The sequence below is a fragment of the Rattus norvegicus genome, chromosome 14, assembly GCF_021556685.1.
Source record: "Rattus norvegicus strain SHRSP/BbbUtx chromosome 14, alternate assembly SHRSP_T2T, whole genome shotgun sequence".
Classification (NCBI taxonomy): Eukaryota; Metazoa; Chordata; class Mammalia; order Rodentia; family Muridae; genus Rattus; species Rattus norvegicus.
In genome coordinates, this window is record NC_141547.1 from 78,792,501 (window position 1) to 78,812,040 (window position 19,540).

Below are 19,540 nucleotides of genomic sequence, written 5' to 3' on the forward strand. Positions count from 1 at the left end.
GGGTGGGGTGGGGCTGTCACATGCCTCCTGAGACTCAGTAGGTCTCTAGGCCTGACTAGAGTCTAGATGACTGAGGTCATCTAGGCCTGTAGGAACAGAGCTAGACCTCAGGGCTGTTGGAGGCTGTGCCCTGAATATAGACTGAGCATGTCATTCCTGGGTCTGTATGGAACTGCTGTGCCATAATGCCTGAGGCAGGATGAGTTATGAAGAACAACTTCATTTCTTAATGTTCTGGAGCCCAGGCAGGCTGAGGTCAAGGATCTGATGACATTTGGCGAGGAGAGGCAGACATCTGAATGTAGCTTCACCCGTGGTAGAGAGCGGCATGGCAAAATGTTCATGCAGGACAGCAGGACACAACCTTTCTGTAGTAAACCTATCTTGCAGCAGAACTCACAGCTTTCATATCTCTTCAAGGTCCTCCCTTTTGGCACTGGGGTCTTGGGATGTTTCTAGAATGTGCACCTTTAGGACACATTGAAACCACAGCTTGACCTTTACATCTCTGGGATCCGGGCTGCAGAAGAGGTGGGCAGAGTAGAGCCAACCCCGAGGACAGACTTTATCACATAGTGACTTTTGAAACAGCAAGCCTCCAGCTAGAACCGACTTGCTTTTGATTTATAGGTGCTTTGAAAGGAGGATGAAGGCGATGGGAGGGGAGGGGTGGGTAAGCAGAGCCCAGAAGGTAACAGAAGAGAGGAAAAGCGCGGCTGAGGGCGCTAAGAAGACAGAGTTTATTTGGTCTCAGAGTCCCTCATAGTAGAGAGGCGTGGGAATAGGGCTGGCATGGTGTCTAAAGCAAGATCTGAGCTTCCAGTTTGAACTATCAGCAAGAAGCAGAGAGAGCAAACCAGAAGCAGCCTGAGGTTTTAGTCTCAAAGCTCGCTCCTACTGATGTACTTCCTCCAGAAAGGCTGCATCACCGAAACCTCCCCAAGCAGTGCCACCAACTGGGGACCAAATGTTCTGCGGGGCATGGGAGTTCTTAGAAGGAAAGGAAGACCCAAGATGCATCAAGAAGTGGATGCATAGGTCCAGGAGTGGGTAAGACATGGCAGACTGTGGGCAGGTGCTGAGGCAGAGGTGCCTAACACAGATAGACCTGGCAGTGTGGGCAGCTGCTTGTAGTGTCTAGTCAGTGTTCTGCTGCCACGAAGGGACACCATGACCACAGCAACTCGTATAAAGGACAACATTTCATTGGGGCTGGCTTAGAGTTCAAAGATTTAGTCCACTACAGTCATGGTGGCACGCAGGCTGACATGGTGCTCTTCAGACACAGTGCTGAAGAGATAGCTGAGAGTTCTATATCTGGATCTGTAGGCAGCAGGGAGAGAGAGTGACCATGGGTGTGGCTTGAGCTTCTGAGACCTCAGAGCCCACCCCCAGCGACACACTTCCTCCAAGAAGGCTATATCTACTTCAGTTCTTTTTTTTTTTTAAAGATTTATTCATTTATTATATATAAGTACACTGTAGCTGTCTTCAGACACACCAGAAGAGGGCATCAGATCTCTTACAGATGGTTGTGAGCCACCATGTGTTGCTGGGAATTGAACTCAGGACCTCTGGAAGAGTAGTCGGGTGCTCTTAACCGCTGAGCCATCTCTCCAGCCCCTCTACTTCAGTTCTTAATAGTGCCATTCCCTACGGGGCCTATGGGCACCATTCTCATTCAATCCATCACACACAGAGAAGAGGAGGTAAGAAACAGTATTGTGGGTCCTTCAGCCTGCCATTGTCCTGCCACTCGGGCAAGGATGCTGGATCTTTGTGGGATAAGCCGTCTCACCACAGTGCTTCATCCTAAGAATCAAAAGGTCTAACTTTAATCAAAAAGCTGGAACAGGCTGCTTGAACCCCTCATCTGCAGAGAGGCTTGCTTCTGGACTGCAAGCTACTGGAACTTTGGGGAGAGCCAAGTCAGGGGCAAGGGGAGTCCAAGGCACAAAGCTAGCTAGGTTGAAGTTCATGGTTTTACCCGGGGTGGGGACTGGAGCTGAAATGTGGTCCTAGGGTGTCTTCTTTCCCTTTAATAGTGCTGGCTCTGCCTGTCTGACCTAGGAAACAGTAGCCAGGCAGGGCAGGAAGGTTTAGATTCTACCCAAGAGCACATTCCTCTGGGGACAGTGGGTCCTGAAACACTCTTGCCAGGGGGTACCAGAGGTGTCTCCTGTGGCTCATGCAGTGCTGCTGTATGATCAGGCTGCCTCCCAGGCATCACCTGTAGCCTTGTAACTCATGAATCAAACATGTGGGATTGGCTGGAGGTTGTAGTGTAGCTGCTGGAGAGCATGGATGACCTGATGTACCATGCTGGCAGTGCAAGAGGGTTTGGCCTAGGGAGAGTGAAGCAGTTTGCTGCTTACAGCAAGTCCTGTCAGTGTCTCTCCTTCCCTTATTTCCTCCTTCACCTTTGGGGTCCCACTGAGTTGGATCTGAAAGCCCTCCATGGTGGTTTGAATGAAAATAGTCTCCATGGGCCCAGAGTGGTACAATTAGGAGATGTGGTCTCGGTGAAGTAGGCGTGGCCTTGTTGGAGGAAGTGTGTCACTAGGGGTGGGTTTTGAAGTCTCAGAAGCTCAGGCCAGGCCCAGAGTCACTCTCTTCCTGCAGCCTGATGATCCAGATGTAGAACTCTCAGCTCCTCTCCAGCACTGCCTGCCTGCATGCTGCCATGCTTCCACCATGACAACAATGGACTAAACCTCTGAACTCTAAGCCAGCCTTGTTAAATGTGTTCCTTTAGAAGAGTCACTGTGGTCACGTTGTCTCTTCACAGCAATTGAAACCTAAACTAACACATTCTCACTCTCTCACCAATTTGCCTATATGTCTGGACCTCATGTAAATGTTATGCAGAGTTGCATAGGCAAAGTTCAGTCTCAGGTCTGATGCATTATTAGGGATCCAAAAGCAATTCAGGAGAGAAGGGGCTCATTTGGCTTACATTCCTGGATTACAGTCCATTATTAGAGGGAAGTCAAGGCTGCAAGACTGTGAAAATATTAGGTCAAATTCCTAATCAAGAACAGAGAATGAGGGTTGGGGATTTAGCTCAGTGCTAGAGCGCTTGCCTAGCAAGCCCTAGGCCCTGGGTTCGGTCCCCAGCTCCGAAAAAAAAAAAAAAAAAAAGAACAGAGAATGAATGCATGCAGTGCTCAGGTCACCTTATATGAACTCTCATATAGTTTACCATCTTCTGCCTAGGGAATAGTGCCACCCACAGTGGACTGGGTCTTCCTACATCAATTAATATCATTAATATAATCCCCCACACATATGACCAGTAAACTCCCTTGAGTATGTAGGACAGTATTCAGGGGCAGTTCTGTCTTTGGGCAGGTTATGGGGTAGTGGAAGCTAGGAACTGATGCGAGGTATAGGCTTCCTAAATACCAACCCCCTAAAAAGGCCTTCTGGAGATGGTCTGTTCCCATTTGTGATGAGTCTGCAATGATACTGAGCTTGCAAGTGAGGACCAGCCACACCACTCTGAACTTATTTCTATAAGTACCTGCTATCCTGTCTGTGTGGCCACAACGAGGGGGCAGTATTCAGGCTCTGTTGGGGAGCAGCAGTTTGCAAAGATGGACAAACACACATGCAGGAACTGTGGAATGACAGGACCTGTGTGAAGCTACAAGGGGACTGGGGAACACCACCTACCATAGAGTAGATATCAGGGAGGACTTCCTGGAAGAATGAACATCAGTTTTAAGAGACGAGCTTTAAGGACATATTAGTGCCAAGGAAACATGGATATGAGCATTGCCCCCAAACCAAGGTGGGATGCATGATGGTCTGAGAGAGATGGTGGGTCTGAGAGCCAGTTTGGTCCCTTCTTTTGTCCCACAGTCCAGGGAAAGGCCAGTGTTCTCCTGTTGATCAAAGGATTCCCAAAGCAGATGGCGAGGGCAGAACTGAGCCTGGATGTTGCATCTGCACAACTGGGCTATGTAATTTATTACTACCAATGAGGCTGAGGCAGCAGCCTCTATTTCTCCGCACCCTGGAAGCTGAAGGCTGAGACCAGGGTACCAATGTGGGTGGGTGCTGGTGAAAGCTCTCTCTTGGGCTTACAGGTAGCTGCCTTCAGGGAGAGATGAAGAGAAAGGGAGAAAGGGAGGAGGAGGAAGAAGGGGGAAGGAAGAAAGGGGAGGGAAGAAAGGGAGGGTTGAGAAAGAGGGGGATGTTATTTAGTGTTTCTTTAAAACATTTTTTTACTCTATTTGTAATCGTGTGTGTGTGTGTGTGTGTGTGTGCATGCACGCGTGTGTGTACGTGCGTGCGTGTGCTTGTGAGTGCAGATGCCCACAGAGGTAAGAGGTGGAGCTAGAGTTACAGGAAGTTGTGAGCAGCCCAGTGTACATATTGGGAATTGAACTCTCTAGGAATTGAACTCTGAACTTCTGGATGGGCAGAGTGTGCTCTTAACTGCTGAGCCCGTATCTCCATCCTGGTGTCTCTCCTTATAAGGGAGCTAATCCCCTGATGGGCGCTCTGCCCCCATGAGCTCACCTAACTCTGTTCACTTCCTAACAGCCCTACCCCCAAATGTCATCATCTTGTAGGTTAGGGCTTCTGGGTGTGAGTGAGGAGACATCTATTCAGTCTGCAGCAGAAGAAGACCCTTCCTGCCTGCTTGTCTCTCCGCCTCTGAAGCGTATGAAATAAGCCTTCTTTCATATTTGAAAGATGTGCTGATTTTGCTGGCTGCAAGCAGCCTCTGGGAAACCCAAGACCCCAGCTCCCCCTCCCCTGGCCCTGTTACAGTGATCACCAGCATGGATGAGGGGAATTGTACGGCACGAGAGGCCTGTGCTTTGGAGAGGATAAACCGCCCTCTAAATGCACATTATTGTTATTTTTATTACAGGCATCAGAGTAAAACCACTGGTTCAAAGGGGCTAATTTAGTTAGATCAGGAATAAGAGCTACTTGAGTTGAAAACTCATTCTCCTTGGTGATATTTTCTTTGGGTATAAATCAAGAGAAGGGCTTTTAAAATATTTTTAGTACCAATGTATTTCAATCACCCGGTCAGTCACCTCTTAGCACGGTTACTGAACAGAGGCTCCCGGGAAGAGAAACTGGCTGGCTGCGGAGTTCTACAATCCTTCCCTCTCTTCACACCAGATTTGATTTCATTGATCTGAAAGAGGAGGAAGGGAAATTGCTGGTTTACGGCAAACCAGGTGTTCTGCGAGTGGCAGAGGGCACTGTGGTAGACCTGATCTTAACCCAGTGTTGGAAATTCTCCTGGTATTATCAGTTGGGGACTCCATGAAAGTTCCAGCATCCAGCACATCCTGCTCTAGCCTTGTGTTAAAGTCAAGTGTCCGCGGAAGGCTAAGTACCTTAAGTCATAGTGGACAGCCATGCCACATGGCTGTTGATGGCCCCAACACTATGATAGAGATTGCTCAATTTCCCTCTAAGCCTTGATCTCTTAACTGGGAGCTCCTGGCAGATGCCCCCGCCCCCGATGAATCAACCTTTGGGATCATTGATATTGGTTATCAACTTGATTGGATTGTAGTTGTGAGACACTTTGGAGTGTGGTAAAGTACGTTTCTGGGTGTTTCTGTAAAGATGTTTTCCGAGCCAGGCAGAAACATGTCTTTAATCTCAACACTCAGGAGGCAGAAGCAGGCAGATCTCTGTGAGTTCGAGGCCAGCCTTGTCTACAGAGTGAGTTCCAGGACGGTGAAAGAGACATAATGATGCCCTATCTTAATAAAAGCCAAAGGGGGTTGGGGGAAAAAACGTTTCCAATGTCCATTGATGACTTCAACATCTAAGTTGGCTACTGAAGGAGGCAGAGCTGTGAAAGGTGAAGCCCGGTTGAAGGAAGTACGTCTTTGCCTAGGAGCGTGTCTCTGTGGGTGTAGCTTGCTCTGGCTCCCTTCTGCTCCTCCCCAGTCTCCCGATGCTACAAGGCAAGCTGCTCTGCTCTTGTGTTTCTTCAGCTGTGATGTCCTTTTCATCACAGGCCCAAGAGATGGGGCCGACATCTGAGACCTCAAAAAACCAAGAGGTGGAACAAAATCAACCCCTCTTTAGTTGTTGCTCAGGGAAGATTCTGCCTGACACACTCTCCCAGCCTTGAAACATGGAGCTGGCAAGGAAGAGTTGTAAAGTCTGTAAGAAGAATATGCATGCTTTAAAAGTCATGGGAAGGAAGGCTGGGTGAGTGACTGAGCTGAACTAGGAGGAATGGGAGTTCAAGCCAGCCTGGAACTACATAGTGAGAACAAACAAACGAAAAAGAAGATTAAAATATACACATCACAAAACTTTCCTCCAGCCATTTTCCAGCAGGTGTCCCAGTGTCACCAGGCAGTCACATGACTGTGGGACCATCACCACCATCTGTCTCTGGGACTCCTAAGGTCAGCATGACAGCAGCTCCCAGCCCCTCCCCAGCCCCTGGCAGCCACCATTCTCTTTTCTGATTTTGTTTCCTGCGAGGGGAATCTTAGAAAAGTTATCCTCCGATGAATGGCTTATGCCTGAGAGAGGAAGGGCCCCAAGTGAGGTCCACAGTGGGTCTGGGAATGTGGAATTTTGGTCCACATTTGCCTGTTGGCAGGCACTTGGTTGCTCTATGACTCCTGGTTCTTTGTCCCCTACAAAGCCCTTCATGTTGCATTCGCATAAGGTGTTATAACAGTGTGAGCAGTAAGGACAGTGGAGTTTGATGTCACTGAGCAATGGAGGGCAGGGACACCTGCTTCAGGCCTGCTTGGTGCTGCAACTCCAGAGGCTCCTGTGGCATGAGCCCACTTCCCTAAGAATAACCCAAGTGGGGAGCTCGGCAGTCATAGCTGTGAGAGGCAACAGTTAGTATCTGTTTGTCTGTCCATCCATCCTTCCATCCATCAATTTCCCGGCTGAGCCATCACTCACCTGTTCATCACCATCTTTTGTCTATCAATGTATCTACCTATCATCTATGTATCATTTATCTATCACCTAACTTGATTATCAATTAATCATCTATCATCTTCCTACTTCTCAATTCAAGAATGATATTCATTACAGTAATGCACTCATGCAATCACAGAGGCTGTGTAGCTCCATGACGTGCCGTCTGCAAGCTGGAGTGCTGGAAGAGGCCGTGGTATGTGTGACATCCCGAGAACAGGGAGTGGCTGATGAAGACCCCAGTCTGGGTCTCAAGGACTGAGTGGTGGGGGCGAGTGCCAAGAGCAGGAGACACAGTCACACCCTAGCCAAACAGGTGGCGGGGCTGATCTTCCCTTCCTGCACCACCCACTCTATCCAGACCCCAGTTCCTGGGATGCCACCCTCACCCTGGAGTGCGTGCGTGTGGCTGTAACCACATGCAATTCTCACTCAGAAATGCTACCACAGACACCTCAGGAGCCATGCTGAACCAGCTGCATGAATTTCACTGCCACACGGACACAAATCACAATGGTGCTGTGATGAAGTCACAGGGGAGGCTGCTATGTCATCATGGAACTCTGTTAGGAAATCCCACCAGGAGATACGCTGCCCTGAACCTGGTCTTCTATGTGGCTGGCCCTGAAAATGTGCTTCCTCCTAGCTGTGTGTGAACTTCTTAGACACAGAGGGAAGCCAGTTTAGGCCCACAGTTCTCAGAACTCAGGTAAGAAGTTGCCTCCATGGGTCCTGTGTGGAGACTCTGCACACCATGGGGAGCAGGGATTGACTGGCAGCTCCCATCCACCCTGAGTCACTTTGCGTGGGAGCATGCCACCCCCGTTTCCTGTCATTCTGATTGCTGTAGTCGGTTCTTGCAGGAGACCTCTGCTGGCTCTGGTGACAGGAGCCTCTTGAGAAAAGCAGCAGAGAGCTTACCACAAGGAAACGGTGGCAGAGACCTGGCAGGTGTGGCCCTCGGGCCACTGTGCCCCATCTGAGTCTTCAGAAAGGATAAAATCACTTGCCATGTACGCCTGCTGGCCAGGGAGGCTGCTCTAGCTGACAACTTAAAGACTTGCTGAGGCTTGGGTCCAAACTAATCTGCTTCCTCTGAATAGAACCGGCTGAGGCTGAGTCATTGCTGGGGGTGGAGCCCTACCTTCCTGTGGCTGCCTTCACAAATGACCACAGTGTTCTGTCACAGGAGAGAAGGCTACCAGTACAAGGCCAAAGTGTGGGCAGGCCAGCTCCTTCTGCTTCTGTGAGGGTGTCTGAAGACGCTGTTGTCTGGCTTCTGCTGGCATGCTGCTGAGGCCTAAGCTCCCCAGACCGTAGGCGTGCTACTCCAACCTTTCCCTCCTGCTCCACTTGGCCTTCCATCCAAGGCTCGCTCTCTCTCTCTCTCTCTCTCTCTCTCTCTCTCTCTCTCTCTCTCTGCATATATGATGTGTGATATACATGCATGTATGCATTTGCTTGTGAAAGCACGCATGCAAAGGTTTGAGGACAACCCAAATATTGGTCCAGGGCTCTCATCTCTTTGCCGTTTGCATCTGCAAGTTCAGGGGTCATGCCCATCTTGCTGTAGGAACATGAGGTGGTTTAAATAAGAATGGCCCCTCATATGTTTAGTCATTAGGGTGTGACGCTACTTGAGGATAACCAGGAGGCATGGTATTCCAGGCCCAACGGCTTGCTGTTTCTTTCTGCTGCCTATGGATCTGGGTGTAGAACTCTCAGGTCCTCCAGCACCATGTCTGCCATCCCCTTTATATAAGTTGTGGTCGTGATGTCTCTTCACAGCAGTAGAACCATGACTAAGAGCATTAGGATTTCAGGCACGTGCTTCCACATTGAGCTTCACATTGAGAGGTTCTGGGGATTTGAACTTAGGTCCTCAGGTGTGTGAGGCAGGTGCTATAACCCACTGAGCCATCTCTCTAGCTCTCTTTCCTATGTTTTATAGGGCCATGTCATGTCGGGGGTTTAGGATCCACCCTGAACCAGACTGCTTGAATTTAATCTTGAGATCCCTAGCATATGCTACTCACAAGGACCCTGCTTCCAGATAATGTTATATTCACGGCTTCTCAGAGTGGTTCTAAGTGGATGTAAGACAGGTGTGTCAATAGCCAATGATCAAGATGAGCCTCAGAGGGTAGGCACCTCTGAGCAAGGGACCAGGCTTTCTGGGAGCTAGGGAAGCTGAAATCGGAGAAGAGGTATCCTGGGGTATCCTGGGGTGAGGGGACTGAGGACCAGCCAGGGATCCAAGGAGTAGGACAAGGGTCTGACAGAGCAGTCCCAGATTAGTCTTCAGTGGCAAGCTGGCTCAGACCTGGAGAAGCTGAGGCCCTTAGATTTGGAGGCCGGTACATAGAGGATGTCTCAGAGACTCACTCTTCTCATCTGTAGAAGGGGATGCTACTAACAGAGGTGGGGGCTGCAGGAAGGCTGGGACATGCTGGCGTTTCAGCCACCAGCAGCTATAGGTACTCTGTTCAACATGGGGTAGACCCACGAGGAATGGCAGCTGCTGTGGAAGCACATTTTTGCCTTTATAAAAGAAAGCTTTATTGAGGCATAACTCACCACACCATAAAACCCATCCACTTAAAGCCTGCCCTTCGGTGATTTTTTTGGCCAGTTATAACTGTGTCCAGCCACCCTGCGGTCCAGCTTCAGAGAATCTGGCATCCTACCCCTATCTCATTGACAAGCAGCCGCTATTCCCACCCTAGCCCTGGGCACTACTGCATTGTTTGCTGTGTCCTATAAATTTCAAATAAATGGCGTCATACATACAGTGTGGGGATTTCCTGTCTGCTTTGCTTTTACTTGGATAAAGATATTTGTGAGGTGCATTCCTGCTCTGTCAGTCAGTTTTAGGTGATAACCGGTATGTTACCATGTCGGGCTGGGCTGTACCATCCTCAGGTGCTGCTTGACGGCACTCTGTCTTTCAGAGCGGTCGGGAACAACTGCAAGGACCCTCACCTATGGTTCAACTGTGCATGGCTAGTGTATCATACCCCTTTCACAGGGCACTTTGAATGTCAGCCCATTTTGCAGACAGTTAAATAGGGTTTGTATATGCTTGGCCCAGGGGGTGGCATTATTTGGAGGTGTGGCCTTGTTGGAGTAGGTGTGTCATTGTGGGTGTGGGCTTTAAGACCCTTGTCTTAGCTGCCTGGAATCCAGTCTTCTCCTAGCAGCCTTCAGATGAAGATGTAGAACTCTCAGTTCTGCCTGCACCATGCCTGTCTGGATGCTGCCATGTTCCCACCTTGATGATAATGGACTGAACCTCTGAACCTGTAAGCCAGCCCCAATTAAATGTTGTCCTTTATAAGATTTGCTATGGTCATGGTGTCTCTTCACAGCAATGGAACTTTAACTAAAATACCTTCCTCTTTCCTCTTTCTTCCTTCCTTCCTTCCTTCCTTCCTTTCCTCTTTCTTTCTCTTTCTTTCCTTCCTTTCTTTCTTCTTTCTCTTTTTCTCTCTTTTCTCTTTCTTTCTCTCTCTTCTCTTTCTTTCTTTCTTTCTTTCTTTCTTTCTTTCTCTCTCTCTCTCTTTCTTTCTTTCTTTCTTTCTTTCTTTCTTTCTATCTTCTGTATCTCCCTGATTCTTCCTCCTCCTTATTTCCTTTTAATCTTAGGATTAAATTTTAGGATTTTTCTTTAGAGTCAGATATAAATTTGGTCCCTTCTTCAATGAGTTGTTTTATCAGAAATTAGTTTTTTCAAAACCCTCCTTCCAGAAAACCTGCTATTCTGACCTCTCCAGTTTTTTTTTTTTTCAAGATTACTTGACAACTCTAGGTTTTGGGTTTTTCCATTTAAAATTCAAGACCAGCTAACTGAGTTCTATTAAAAAGCCTAACGAAACTTTGAAGAAGATTGAGTTTAAAGATTAGTCTGTGAACACAGCACACATCTGTTTCCAATCCAAGGGGCTAAACAATAATTTTTCTTTTCAATATTGAATATAATGCCAGCTGTGTGTGTGTGTGTGTGTGTGTGTGTGTGTGTGTGTGTGTGTGTGTAAGATTTATTTTATATATATGAGTACACTGTCACTGTCTTCAGACACACCAGAAGAGGGCACCAGATCTCATTACAGATGGTTGTGAGCCACCATGTGGTTGCTGGGAATTGAACTCAGGACCTCTGGCAGAGCAGTCTGTGCTCTTAACCTCTGAGCCATCTCTCCAGCACCCAGCTTTTTATAGCTGCCCTATACCAGGCTTTGGAAGTTCCCTCTATAGATTAAATTAAAAGATTTTTGTCATCCATGGTACTGAATTTTCCAAACACCTTTTCTTTGAGATAGATGGTTCTGCTTTGTGTGATATTACGTTAGTTGATGCCCCGGTGCTAAACAGTCTTATCCCTAGACTCACCGAGCAGAGTCCTCCTGCTGAAACACTGACTGAGCTTGCAGTGCTTTTTCAAGGACTTTTGCATTCGTTTAGTGAACGTTTTTCTTCTCTGAGTTCCTGCCACGTGTTTATTTGGCTTTGGTCATCAGACTGTGATTGGGGATGTTCCCGTCATCATTTCCCGAGTCGCTGCAGGTGACATTAGGTAAATTAGATATTTACCAAACCCACCAGGGAAGCCATGTGAGTCTGGCTTGTCATTGTGGAAAGATTCTGAATTGTCAATTTCTTTCTTAATTGTCGCCTTGAGTCAACTTGAACACCTTGAGTATTTCCAGAAATCTGCCTGTCTTAGGTTGTTTAGTTCATAAACAGTAAATTATTTATAGAACACCCTTTCTTTCTTCTCCCCACTTTCTTTCCAAAGTCTTGCTATGCAGTTCAGGTTAGTCTCAAGCTCTCTGTCTCAGACTCTGGGTTGTGTGATTGCTAGCCTGCCCTACTGCCCTTGGCTCTCTTTACAGAACTTATGATCCAACTAATTTCCATTTGGCTGGTAGTAATGTCTCCTTTTCTATTTCTGTTGTAGAATTTGTTTGTGTTTCTTTGTCTCCCCTCTGGCAAAAAGTTTATCAGTTTTATGATATTTTAAAACATTCCCTTTTGTTTTATTGATTTCCCTTTATTTTTCTGCTTTCTATTTCTGACCCAAGTGTTTAAAGGTATGGGTTTCTTCCTAAGCACTCCGTAAAATTTCATATATAGTGAGTATTTTAGATCCATTTAAAATTTCTTCTAATTCCTCTCATGGTTTCTTTTTTGACTTGAGAGTTGTTCCAAAGTGTGGCATTTGACTTTGGAATTGTGGACTTTCGCAGTTCATGTCTATTCTTGCTGAAGCACTGTCAGAGGCCACAATTTCATGAGTTCAGTCGTTATATTCATAGAAGCTCATTCACACCTTCACACCTAGGGGATGACCCATGTGTGTTGAGGAGAATGTGCCTGTAGCTGTGTGTCAGCATGGGCTGAGTGATAAGTCACTTCAATCCTTTCTTTTCTTCATGCTCTCTTCTTACTTAATTGCCTCATAAATTATTGAAGGGATCGTCTGGTCTATTTCTATAAAACTATTCGGGTCTTCCCCAATTCTATTAGTTTTTGCTTTGCATATTTTGAGGCTATTGTATTAGGGGTGAATATGTTTATAATTTTTATACCTTCTTAATGTTTTGACCCATGGATCACTAGAAACCATCACTTTGTGGCTAGTCATATTCTTGTCTTAAAGTTTACTTTGTCAAATGTTAGAATTATTGGGGTCAGTGCATTCATGATATATTATAGTTCTACCCTGCTGCCTCTGACAGACTAGTGTCTTTGGACACAAGGCATGGCTTTGTTTTGTAATAGTTCCTAGTTATATCTTATTTATTTTTCTGCCTTTGTTGGGGGTTTAGACCATTCACATTTAGTGTTCAATTTGCATCACACTAATATTTACAGTGTGGTTGTCCACACTGTACATTTTTTGTCCTTGTATATATCTCTTAATTTTTCCTTTTCTATCCTTTTTTACTGCTTTCTTTTATTTTAAATATTTTAATATTCCATTTTATTCTCTGCTTTTTAAAAGCTATGTGTGCTGGATAGTTTTATGCCAACTGAATACAGTTATAGTCATTTGAGAGGAACAACCTCAATTGAGGAAATGTGTTCATAGGATTGGGCTGTACGCAAGTATGTAGATTATTTTCCTACCTAATGATGGATGGGGAGGGCCCAGTCTATTGTAGGTGGTGTCCATAGGCTGGTGGCTCTGTGCTCTATAAGAAAGCAGTGGTGTGGTCTCTGCATGGCCTTTCCTTCAGTCTCTGCTCCATTTTTTGTCCCTGTCTTTACACCACCCAGGGACCCATCACATCTACAGACACCAAACCCTGAAACTATTGCTGATGCCAAGAAACTCTTCCTGACAAGGATCTGGTATGGCTGTCCCCTGAGAGGTTCTGCCAGCACCTGACCAATACAGATGCAGATACTCACGGTCAACCATCAGACCGAGCCCAGGGATCTCAATGGAAGAGCTAGGGGAAGGAATGATGGTGCTGAAGGGGATTGCAAACCCCATAGGAAGAACAATACCAACTAACTGGACCACCCAGAGCTCCCAGGGACTAAACCACCTACCAAAGAGTACCCATGGAGGGACCCAAGGTTCCAGATACATATGTAGCAGAGGATTGCCTGATCTGGCATCAATGGGATGGAAGGCCCTTGGTCCTGTGGAGGCTTGATGCCAGGACACATGAGTGGATGAGTGGGTAGAGGAGCACCCTCATAGAAGCAAAGGGAAGGGGGATGGGATGGGGAGTTTGTGGAGGGGAAACCGGGAAGGGGGATAACATTTTGAAATGTAAACTAATAAGATAATTAACAATAATGAAAAAGAAAGCAGTTGGAACAAAGTCATGGGAGTAAGCCAGTAGTCAGCACTCCTCCGTTGCTTCTGCATCAGCTCCTGTCTCCAGGTTCCTGTCCTGTTTGAGTTCCTGTCCAGACTTCCTTCCATGATGAACAGAGATGTGGAAGCATAAACCAAATAAACCCTCTCCTCCCCAAGTTTCCTCACCAAGTCATGGTGTTTCATTGTAGCAATAGTAACCCTAACTAGGGCACTATGTATCTGAGTTATTTTTCTTAAATAATCTGTGGACTAAGAGAACTTTAACTTGTCAGATCAATGCTAACTTTTAAAGATTTGTTTCAGTATGGCTCTCTTCTTCCCCGCCTCTGTGCTAGCCTTGTTGTCTATATGTTTAAAATAATTACAGAGAAGTATGCCCTTGAGAAAATATTTCATATCAACTTTCACATTTACCACATCTGAGGCTTCCTATCTGTTCCTGTGGACTGCACTTAACTCCTGCCCAGTCTTTCTCAGTCTTTGTGACTGGTGGTTTTTAGCATCTATCTATCTATCTATCTATCTATCTATCTATCTATCTATCTATCTATCTATCTATCCATCCATCCATCTACCCATTCATCTATCACCTATCTATAACAAGGCATTTCTACCAACAAGGAATTCTATTAATATTTTTTTCATTGTCTTTAAGAACTTTTTTTTTCCTGTTGCTTTTTTTGATGACAGTTTTTCTGGGTATCGAAGTCTTAGTTGACAGTTTTTTTAAAAGCCATTCTACATCCTTCCATCACTCTGCCCCCCCCCCCCGCCCATCCCATGAAAGGCTGTTAATTACATTATTGTTCCTCCTTATATGATGAATTGTTTTTCTCTTGCCTCTTTCATGGTTTTCTGTGTCTTTCACTTGCTCGACTATGGTGCACCTAAGTGCTCATTTCTCTAACCTGTATGGGGGTAGTAAGACATATTAGATATTTAAAAGTTTACATCAGCCTTAGAAAAATTTTGCTGCATTTCCCTTAAATATTCTGTTAGCGCCTTTCTTTCCACTTGACTGGAATTCTTCTTGCTTATGTGTTTGTGTGTGGAGGCTGCCTCATGGCCAGCACAGCATGGTTGGCTTTCCTCTCTGTGTTCTTGGCCATGGATGCCTTTCTTGCTTCAGTCGCACTGATTTTCTGCTCTCTCAGATCTGCAATTGAGGTGCACTTGGAAGTGAACTTTCCATGTTGCTGTATTCTTCAATTTCAGAAATTTGTGTTTCTTTTATGTTTTTCCTGTCCTTATTGAGACTCAATGCATTTGATTTATGGCTGCGAATGACAATGTGTATTTTTGTTGGTTTGTTTCTTGTCAGGTCCCACCCCTGGTGACCTACTATCTGTGGAGAACAGATAGTGTTTTCCCGTTTCTTTGCTTTTCTCATGTTTTGTTAACACAGGGCATCAATGCATGGTGACTTCCTTCATGGGTTTTGTGCTAACTGGCATTCCTGTTTTTTGTTTATGTTGGTGCTTGTTTTTTGATTTATTTCTTTTCTTTTCTAATTTTTAAAGCTTGCCCTTATACCATATGTCTTCACGACTCTGAGACCAGGCTAGCCTCAGACACTTGAGCCTTGTCAGCCTTGTATATGTTGCAAGGGTTTTGTGTGGAAAGGGCACATTTGGAACGTAGATGTGTCCAATCTGCCCGGCTGCTTCCTGTTGCTGGAACTTTTATGCTTGTTGCACGTCTTACTCGGCCTTAGGGTCAGCTAGAACAGGGAGCTAACCTGGTCCTCTTCAGGTCCCACCACACCAGTGCAGAGCCAAGCTCTGTCACCTCTCAGACCGTTACTTCCAGCATGAGTTGCCGCCAGACATGCTGCTCTCAGCTCTAGAATTTTGGGATTCATCCTCAGTGCTGCAGAGGAGACTCCTGCCGCCTGCTTCACTGGAAAGAATCTCTATGTCTACCCAGCAAGGAAGGGAACATGGGAAAGGCTTGGGCTGGAGTCATGTGCCCTCCATTCTTCCTCCCCGAAGGTTTGAAGCTCTCAGGTATAAACCTCCTCAGCCTGGAGTACAGGCGCGTGATTGATTCCAGAGCACGGAGACAGTGTCTCCAGCAATGCTATGCAGCTTTGGGGAGAATTCGCCAGCTTTCACAGTTGATCTTTTTTTTTTTTTTTTTCTTTTTTTTTCGGAGCTGGGGACCGAACCCAGGGCCTTGCGCTTGCTAGGCAAGCGCTCTACCACTGAGCTAAATCCCCAACCCCTCACAGTTGATCTTAAGTATGAGTGCTGTAGCCCAGAGCTGTGTTTCTGAGCAGAGAGGAGAGACCTAAGAAGGATGAAGCAGGAAGCAGTGGCTGGATAGGAGGTTGAGAGTTTGTCCCGCCTGAGGCTGGGTAAAATGTCCTTTAGTAGAGAAGGACCATGGTAGTGAGAGGAGTCAGCATGTTTTGAACTCCCAACCTGGGACTCTTCCCTTAGAACTCGTTGCTGGCTACAGCACTAGCTGTAACTAGGAAGTTAAGATCGGGAAAACCTCAGTGACAGGCACATCCACCTACGTGTTCCTTCCCCCACTATCCTTATACCCTGACCCATTGCTGATCCGTCCATCCACCCACCTTCCTATCTATTATCCATCCTTCCATACACCTTATCTATCTATCTGTCCACCCATTCACCCACTCACTCACAACTCATGCACCCATACACCTGCCCACATACCTATCTGGTTACCTAGCCATCCATCTCCCTACTCCACATCTTTCTATCCACCCACTTGCACACTCATTCTATGCATCTATTTACACACTTGCCCACTCCCCCATCCATATGTATGTCCACCCACCCCCTCATTTATACTTCTAGCCACCCCCTTTCCACTTACCCCCACTTCTCCATCCACCCACCCACCACCTTATCATTTACCCCTACTTATCTATCCATCCACCATGCATCTGTCAGTTTACCCACCTACCTTATCTATCCATCCATCCATTCATTCCCTACCCACTCATCCATCCATCTACCCACTCTCTCACTTTATCTATCTATCTATCTATCTATCTATCTATCTATCTATCTATCTATCCATCCATCCATCCATCTATCCATCCATCCTCCACCTACTTATCCAGCCATCTACCCACCTATCTTCCAATCCATCAGTCTACCCACCTATCTTCCCATCCATCTACCCACCTCAAAATGCAAGAAGAACTTGAGGTCCCAGGACTCCTACAGTTCCAGAATGGGGGTGTTTTTACCTAGCCTCACAGGTGAGGACATAGCTTGTGCATGCCCACTAGTTTTCATTAAAAAAGTTGTTCTGAGGAAAAGTGAGTTTTAATCAACCCCAAGCTGAAACTGTTCAAGCCATGATTTTCCACCAAAATTTTATGATAAGAACTCTTAAACCTGAAGATAGTTTAAGTCGACATCAGTTTCACATTGAGTAAACTGGTAAAACAAACAAACAAACACCAAAAAGCCCTTGTGATTTCTGTAATAAATCTTATAAACAAGAGCACCGTGAGGCAGCTTTCCAAATGCCTGTGAAAATGGAAGGCTCTGGAAGAATCCTCTAGAGAAATCTAGAATAGGGAGGCTTGTGGTGAACTCTAGGGCTGCAGTGTGCTCAGACCTTGCCAACTGCTCCTGGCTACCAGTGTGGAAACCAAGAAGCTCAGAGGAGGGTGGGGGTGCTCTCTCTAAATGACTAGAAATTGGATGTCTGGAAACCGGAGCTTTGCACTAACTGCTGAATCATCTCTCAAGGCACCTACACAGACTCTGAGTGCTCCCGACTTAATCCTCCCATTGACCTCCAGCAGTCATGAGTCCCTAGATACAGACTCAGAGGAACTGAGAGTACTGCCTGCTTAGTCCTCTTATTAACCTCCAGCAGTCATACGTTCCTAGACATAGCCTCAGAGGTACTTAGAGTACTGCCTGCTTAGTTCTCCCATTGACTTCTAGCAGTCATGGGTCTCCTGCGGCTGTTCCTGAAGGGCTCCTGAGCTCTCCTTAGGTCATAGTGATATCAGTGCCTGTGTGTCATCCCATGCTTCTGTGCCTCCCCTGCTGATCCCAGCATCTGTGATGGGATGGATGGAGGGACACCCAGGTCCTGAGCTTCTGGAACATCTTGAAGTTTGTTGGCTCTCTCTTTTCTCTCATTTACAATCTCACAGCCACAGGTTCTAGAAGGTAAAGCTAAAGACAGAGGTGGGACCCCTGGTATTTTTTTCATTGAAGCCAGAGTTTGGGAAGGGACAAAATGAGCCTTTCTTGGGGGTACGCACTGATACGTGAGGATACTTGGGCATGGTAGGAACCTGCATGTTCCTAGCTCATCCCTCCAGGACAACTCCCAGGCATCCACAGCTACACAGACAGAGATACACTTTCTTCACACAGTTCCCCTCTGCATGGAAGGGCATCATCAGGCCCCCAAACACTACAGGGTCCCAACTGCTCTCTCATTCCCACCCTGTATGGTTTGGGTCCTGGGGCTTCTGTCTCCCCTCCTCTACTTGTCTCTCCCTCTGCTCACATTCCTTTGTCCCTAACCTGAACCATCACTGTGTTTGCTCTGCTCTTTCCCTCCAGCCTTTAGAAGCTGCCAGAACTCACTTTCTGACTCATAGATCTGACCACACGATTGCTATTCTTAAAAACACTGAAAGGTTCTCTTGCACTTCAGAATAAAGCATAGGCACTTTAGAATGAAGATGGGAAGCCTCTGGACCTATCTTCCCAGAGGCTGCCCTCTACTATGGAACCTGCTTTGTTTCCTGGGTAGCCTGGTGCCTCTCTACCCAGTCGTGAGTGTGTGTGTGTGTGTATAGTGTATGTGTGTGGTGTGTGGGGGTATGTGGTGTGTGTGGTGTGTGTTTGGTGTGTGTATATGTGTGATGTGTTTGGTGTGTAGTGTGTGTGGTATGTATGGTGTGTGTGTGTGTGTGGTGTGTATAGTGTGTGTGTGATATGTGTGTGGTATGTGGTATGTGTGTGATGTGTATTGTGTGTATTATGTGGTATCTTTGTTGTGTGTTTGTGTGTATGATCTGTGTTTGGTGTGTAGTGTGTGTGTGTTGTATTTGGTGTGTGGTGTGTATGTGTATGTGCGTATGGTCTGTGTTTGGTGTGTAGTATGTGTGTGTATATGGTCTGTGTGGGATATGTGTAGTGTGTTTGGTGTGTGGTGTGGTGTGTGTGTGTCTCTCTCTGTGTGTGTGTGCGTGTGTGTGTGTGTCTCTCTGTGTGTATGTGTGTGCTTTACTTCCACTGGGTCCATCACTCAGGACCTCTACACTTGTATTTTCTTGGGCGCCAGCACCTCAGGTAGAAATAAATTCTTACTTTTCCTTCAGCCACATTCAGCACATTTTTCCATAATGGTGGTGCTCTCCAGGGTGTTTGTAGCTCGTAAGCAGAAATAAAGAGCTACAGGGTCAAAAAGTTGGGGAAACAATGGAGTTAAGCAAAGTCAAATACGGCTTTCAGTTGCAGCACCTTGCAGTCCTTAGTGTGCAAAGTCACGCGACTTCTCTAGAGGAGCAGACAGTCAGCAGCGATTTCAGTCTGGAGAGTGGCCCAGGGGCTAAGGTTCTCTGGAGTCCTAAGGGAACCCATCTTCTGCTCTGACAGATGGGGAGACAGAGAACTGGAGGAGATGTTGGAGGGGCGAAGCATGCTTATGGGGATGATGGGGGAGGGGTGGTAGGATGGGGGCGGGGTCACAGCATAGCAACAGCAGTGGATGTGGGGAATGGCTATTCTTATGCAGAACATGGTGCAAAGACAT

At 46.6% G+C, this 19,540-nt stretch overlaps 1 long non-coding RNA gene across 1 annotated transcript; it reads left to right on the forward strand.

Annotated features, from left to right (window-relative positions):
- The first annotated feature begins 7,517 nt into the window (after positions 1–7,517).
- Positions 7,518–13,926, forward strand: LOC134481853 (uncharacterized). The gene is made up of 3 exons (XR_015637111.1): positions 7,518–7,645; positions 13,216–13,624; positions 13,823–13,926. It is a non-coding gene; the product is annotated as an uncharacterized LOC134481853 (long non-coding RNA).
- Positions 13,927–19,540: the final 5,614 nt, after the last annotated feature.